At 33.7% G+C, this 6972-nt stretch overlaps 1 long non-coding RNA gene across 1 annotated transcript; it reads right to left on the bottom strand.

The window, feature by feature from the left end:
• Positions 1-2144: 2144 nt before the first annotated feature.
• LOC138140620 (uncharacterized) lies at positions 2145-6972 on the bottom strand. Its single transcript, XR_011162645.1, has 2 exons — positions 2728-6972; positions 2145-2658 (listed from the first exon to the last, which is right to left on the bottom strand). It is a non-coding gene; the product is annotated as an uncharacterized lncRNA (long non-coding RNA).

Genomic DNA, 6972 nt, shown 5'->3' with positions numbered 1-6972 from the left:
GAAGTCTTGGGAATTGATATTTTTACACAAACAATATCAACATTCGGTAACAGAGAAAAATCCGTGTTGTTCAAATCAATTCTTTCCACAACAAAAGCGGTGCTCACAGCAACAAGCACACCACCCCCCCTAGAACATTGACAAGTAATAAAATCCCTGTCAGATCTGAAAATGTAATAAGAACTGTTACATAGTTTATTGTCCAAGACCGAGTCATTCAATCATGTTTCCGAGATAATAACCACATCAAACTTTGATGAAATAATGCCATTGTAGAGTTCGGTCAATTTATTCCTTAGACTGCGCACGTTTTGGTAATAGACCGACAAGTGCGATTTGCGTTGGTTTACTGGGCTTACGTGTAAATGAGATTCATCAACCAAAACTCGCGAAGGTGAGAAAGAAGGTAATGGCTATGCTGAAATGCCAAAGACATCTCTTTTGGCTTTAGTCAGTAATTCCTGATAGGATACACATTTACCAGATTCCCAAACAAAATGACGAGTATCAATATCTCCCTTCTGACGTGAATTCAGATTAGTACAGTTAATACATCGAAGAATTTCGGATTGACATTGTTTAGTATTATGCTTTTCTCCACATTTCGAGCACGCCAAAGCATTATTGCAACTGCGAGAAGTATGACCGTAGCCGCAGCATCTGTAACAGCGAGTTAGTTCAACTGCATCAAAAATTTTACAGGTGTCAAGACCAACAATAAGGTGACTTCTAGACAGAGCCTTCCTGTAAGTCATTAAATCAACCTGCAAAACAGCCCTGAAAACTTTATCATTCTTTTTCAATGCAGAAAAACTGAGTAGTTTACAAACCGAATTAGTATCAAAAATATCAGGATTTTTTGTTGTAATATATGAAATTACTGAATCTTCTGGAATTATATCAGAAATACCAACAATACAGATTCGGGGCAATAATTTTCTAGGTTCGTGAATATCATACTTTTCTGATAGTTTTTCTACAGCAATCTTTTTGAAATCGTTAGAGTCACATCCTACCAAAATACCGCCATCCTTGATTTGTTTAACTTTACTAAAATGAAAATCTTGATTTAATATATCAACTCCACTTAGAATATCATTTATTGTTTGAGACTTATCTTGATTTTTATTTTTTGGCTTGATAACAAAGGTTTGTTGATTCTGGGGTTCTTTATTCTGAGCCAAAACTTGAGAATAAGTAACATTTGCTTTACCTTCATCCTTCAGACTTGTACCATCACGTAATGAGCTCAATCTTTTAACCTCATGTTGTAGTAAAACATTATGATCTTTAAGTGTATCAATTTCAGTTTTAAGGACAACCATCTGCTTATTTACACAGCTTCGCACAATATCCATGATCTCTACACCCAGTTTTTTCAAAAAATCATCTGCTGAATCTGGCTGCACAGATGACTGATGCCGAGAACCCGATGAACCAGAATTCCCGAGAGGATTAACTTTGTTTTGTGTGGGACTAGTCGATGCACACCAGTTACACTTCCAATTCTTAGCCTTTCCAGCCGATTTTAACATCTTTAGCTCGTCATCATCTTTCATCTTTCCTTATCCAAAGGATCATCCATTATATTGTGATAAAAATAAGAAAGTGATAGGAAAATTCAAAAATGAATTGAATGGTATTAAGATATTAGAGTACATAGGTTTAAGATAAAAAATGTACAGTTGTAGAACCGAAAATTCTGTTTCGATAAAATTAAAAGATATTAAGAAAACAGTATTAAAAAAAGTTTTGAAGATTACAAAAATTGCTTGTTTAATCAAAAAGAATACTTCCATAGACAGAAAGCGATCAGGAGTCGTAAACATGATATATTTACTGAAGAAGTAAAGAAAAAGTCTCTAAGTTGGAAAGATGATAAAAGATACCTTATACCTAATTCTACAGATACATTAGCTTATGGACACGTATTAGTATCATCATAGGTACTGTTACGTTATTAATTTAGTCTTTTAGTAAATAAATTATTCAACTTCCACTGGGAAAAATTTAAATAACGCTTTTCCTGTCTCCTCGGTCCTGTACACACACACCAAGGTCTCGAGAGCGAGAAGAATAATGAAAAACATGTAACGACTAACAGGCACGGTAAAATTCCAGGAGCTGGATGGAAACTCAAGTTTAAATTACAAAAGTTTAATTCTCCACGTTAGGTAATACAGTGAGACAATCCACAATTATGTAAAAGACAACCTAGGTGCCACTTCGGGCGATACAACTGTAACCTAATTTGTGTTGAAGACTGAACCTGAATCTAAATGATAAAAATAAATCAAAGTAATGTGGTAACTCCAAAACTAAGAAGAGAGACGAATACAATGTCCTTAAGTAATAGAGGAAATATATAAAGCAAAGTTTTAAATTTGAAATATGAAAAGCGCAGAAGGCGCGTAAAATACAAAGTGAAATTTACAAAAAGTGCCCGTTCAGACCAGGCGATTTTTAAATATTTGAAAAATGTTGAAATTAAACACGAAATAAATTTCTCTTACACCGGGTCTAGGGTGTGAAAGTCAATCCAGATTAGTCCGGGGAAGAGCGAGCTGAAGAAAGGTCCTCCGAGTCCTTCTTTCGCCGCTAGTCCACTACGCCGTCCGTATTCACGGAAGGTCCTCGGGGTCCTTCCTCCCTTCGACCCTTCCTAGGGATGAAACAAAACAAAGTAAAAAATTAACCCCGATTTAAAAATTGACAAAACAAAAAAACTTGCCGAGAACCAGTCGACTCGTCTTTTCTGGCGAGGTCACTTCAAGTCCGATAACATAAACTATGTAAAAGAAATTTGCCAAAATGCCGGACGAAGATAAGATGACGCTGAAGGACCTTGCCAGATAGTTACGGTTCCTGGATTTCGGGATCCTCAGCCGAGGACTGTCCGGTGTGAGGTCCTGCTCTCTGGTGGGATCCTGGGGGATGACTGCGGGCCAACAGGGTGGCGAAATATGATCCGTCGAAGCGTAGAGTGGTTGACCCTCGTGGATGAAGCCTAGATCCGCCGCAGCGTACGGTTGGAGCTCCCTCTGGACGATTCTTCCAGCCGTTTCGGTCTTCCTCCACGGGTTCGCCAACACCTGTTGCACTAGGAAAACACCCCCTAATCTCCCCCCTTTGAGCACAAACACACACACACGGAGTAACGGTCGTGACCCTGTCGTGAACCGTGAACCTCTAAGATGGCGTCGTTTCCATTTTTTATACCTTTTGCCCCTACTCTCGCAAATTCGTCGCGACCGGTACCGGAAGTCGGGTTCCGAGAGCCCGTTCTGGAACGTTCACGAACCTTCTAGAATTTACGATTTGCCGCGAAATTTAAATCGTAACAGTACGTTCATGGACATTGTTGAATGAATCGCTATTTTTTAATAATAACAATCACGATAATAAAAGAACAAAAAAAAACAGAATGTGTCGTTAAGACGCACGATAGAAGTGAAACTTTTGTATTACAGGGAAACATTGTAATTATTCATCAATCACTTTTAAATAGCATATTCACAAGAAAATTGTATATTTTAATGAAGAAAATAAATTATAAACAACGATAACACTAAACAATATCGAAATGCGTAACTCATTGTTCATTTTTAAACCTCCAAATTAAAGAGAAGACATTATCGATAAATGCCGTGAGTGTGACAAAGACGGAAGTACACACAATTACATTTAAGGGAGATGGAAATATTGGCGCAACCGTTGTGCGAGACTGTGTTTACCCCCACCACTTTTCGTCACACAAAAAGGTTGCCGATCAGAATTTCAAGACCCTCCCATAAAAAGTTTCACTTCAATAATAATTTTTAATTTATTAACTTGTTGAATAAGACTTGAAAACTTTTTTCGGAATTTTGGATATTCTTCATTGAATATATTTAAATTCTTGAATACCGTACTTTCCATTTAATTTACAATTTTTGAGTCTTTTCATTTATTGCTCTCATGTTTTGAGTATGTCTTTCAAATGTTTTCAGAGTTCTTTTCTTTACATCTTTCTGTACTCTTAAATATCTGTGGACTTGATCTCTTAGAATACAGGCGCAGTATTAACTTTACAAAATTTTTACTAAATATACTGAGAGGCAAAGCTGACTGTAGTGAGTTGTTATCATATCTACGTCTGTATGTACCAACGTATAATTCAAGGCATCACAATTTGTTTTTGTCTCCCAAAGGCAAAACCAATCTCATGTTAAATTCACCGATAGTTAAACTACAGGCTGTGGGAAACAAAATTAACGCAACTTCTGATCTTTTTATTGATTCGTATAGTGACATAGTATTTAGATTAGAAAACACACTGATTGTAGATCCTAAATCAAGCTTGTCATTCCACTAAGTAGCTTCTCTTCGCATCTTTCATTCTTGAAGAGCTAATTATTTAAAATTAGATTTAGATAGGTTTGAATTTCTTTTTATTTTTTGTCCTGTAATTGGAATTTGATTCTGTTGGGCAAATAAATAAATGATTATTATTTGATGATCATCGATGTTTGATGGTATTACTACTGTTTTGTTTCTTAATTCTGCTAGTTTCTTAGGATCGTAATTATTGTAGTTGTCTAATTTATATTCCAATTCATCTATTTTATTATTAGCGGACTTTAGTTCACAGTCAGTCATAATTAATAATTGTTCAAGGAATAAATTAGCTGTTTTTCTTGCAATATATTTATCTACTACTTCTTGTTTGAAACCAACTATTTTTGCTCCATCTTCTAATCTGTCTATTTCAGTAATAGTAGATTTTTAATTTTTTTTCCATTTTTCTTTCTCATCGTTGGGAATGTATGAAACTAGTTTGTCCATTTATGACTGAAAAGTTACTAAAGATTTACTAATTAATTCATCTGCTTCTTCATCAAACTTATATTTTTACGACTACCTGCTTTATGTTCTACATTATCGAATATGTTTTAATTTTTTATTTTACTTTTTCTCTCTTTTGTTCCCAATTGTTCCGATTTGTTCTCTTTTGCTCCGGATTGTTCCCGTTTGTTCTCGTTTTACATGCAATGTTTATGCCAACTGAATTTAGCCCCATATTGAGGGAATTTCTAGAAATATTTTTAAATTTGCAAAATTCTGTTTTTGTTAGCTTTTTATTTACAGTCGAATTGAGATATTCAATGGCAAAATTACGATTTCTCATTTGAGTTACTTCATTGTCATTTTTTGGTATATTTAGTTTTTTATCAAGAGTAAAAGATTTGTAACTATTTTTAAATTGCTGAAGTTCAGACGGTTGTCTGATTTTCATTGGTGTGTAATATTCTGCTACAATTTTGTTTTCTCTAGTATTAGTCATTTCTTTTATTTATTGTAAATAAAAAATTTACTCAGTTAATGAAATATTAATTATTAAAAATGAAGATAGATATTTTTATAATAGATAGTAAACAAAAATGATATTTCATTTAAAAAAATGTTGATAAACAAGCAAAACACTTTATTAAACATTTTTTTTTAGTTTTAAAACAAATTTGTCCGGTATATGTGTATTCACTTTGGTTGTAGAAACAAAAGATAATGAATCATTATCAAAATATATTTACAAGACAGTCAAAAATATTAAAATCCAGACCAAAATAAGTTTACAGCAACTGCTTAACCGCCATTTCATCGTGAGATTGCTAGATTAGATAAAAAATCATGGAATACATGTCGCTTGAACTTGCTGACATGAGTAATAAAAATTTAAATGCATAACAAGTGTAACAAAAAAAACGTATCCTGTTTGAAAATAAAATTTATCAGCCTTGTCCTTTAGCTTCTGCTTTTATTACTTTTCATTTTCTTGCTCACAATAAGTTTTAGTTTATATCGTAAATATCAACCTTTTTTTTGTGGTAGGCAATAATGTTAGCGGCTACTTTTAGGAAGTTGCAGATCACAAAATTACAATTTCAAAGACTCAAGTCTACCCAGAACAGCAACTACCCAAACACGGATAAAGAAATAAACCACCTAAAATCAGAATTGACAAAAGTCAACTTAAAAATTGTAGACCTGAACACTCAACTTACGGACCCAAACACTCAACTTATGGACCAGAACACTCAAGTTACGGACCAGAACACTCAACTTAAGGACCTGAAAACTCAACTTAAGAAGATGAATATACGTTTGGGCTACTTAGAAATGGGCCAACTTTTAACAGACTTCAGAAAGTACATTGGCCTGTATGTTTTTGAAAAAAAGAAGGTGGAATAAATTTAAAATCCATGTGGAAACGGGTAGGGGGTGAGGAGGTGAGCATACATTATTGACTGACGCAATCTGTCTGTATTTAAAAGCTGTTTGACACGATATTTTTTTCTGAAAAAATGTTATTTAAAATTTTTTTAATTTTTTTTTCACTACTACTTACTAGTTGACTTGTGAAATTGTTTTTTTTTTGTAGTGCTCAATAATAATTTCTGTTTTACATCAAAATAAGTACAACAAATAAAATTTATACAATTTCATTATTAGAAGTTAGCAATGAAGGAGACCTGATTAATTAAAATAAGCATTCTGTAGTTGTACGGATTTTGTACGTTATTGTTCAACAGCATTCTTCAGTCCCCGCACCAATTGTAATTATTTGACGTTAATTAAAAGTAAAAACCAAAGGACGAAGTTAAATTGTTACAAAATAAATAAGCGGTATTATGCATTTTGCATCAAATCAAATCCGGTCTTCACTTCCAGAAATGTGAAAAGTAATTTCAAATTTTTTGTAACAACTAATTAAATCATACATAATGTTAAGGCTTCAACCTAGTGGTTAGGGCTCGTATATACCGGGTGATTCAGTTTGGTATTCGCGGCCCTACATCTTTTTTGTTTTAAGAAAAAAGTATAGCAAACCATATATATTTGTAAATCGCTTGTGAAACTACAATAGATGATGTGGTCAAATCTTCTCTACGATGACATATGTCAAAGTTAAGACAGTCAACTTTTTTTTTTAAA

The sequence above is a fragment of the Tenebrio molitor genome, chromosome Y, assembly GCF_963966145.1.
Source record: "Tenebrio molitor chromosome Y, icTenMoli1.1, whole genome shotgun sequence".
NCBI classification, from domain to species: domain Eukaryota; kingdom Metazoa; phylum Arthropoda; class Insecta; order Coleoptera; family Tenebrionidae; genus Tenebrio; species Tenebrio molitor.
Note: the sequence above shows the minus strand (reverse complement) of the source record. Positions and strands in the feature narration are given on the sequence as shown.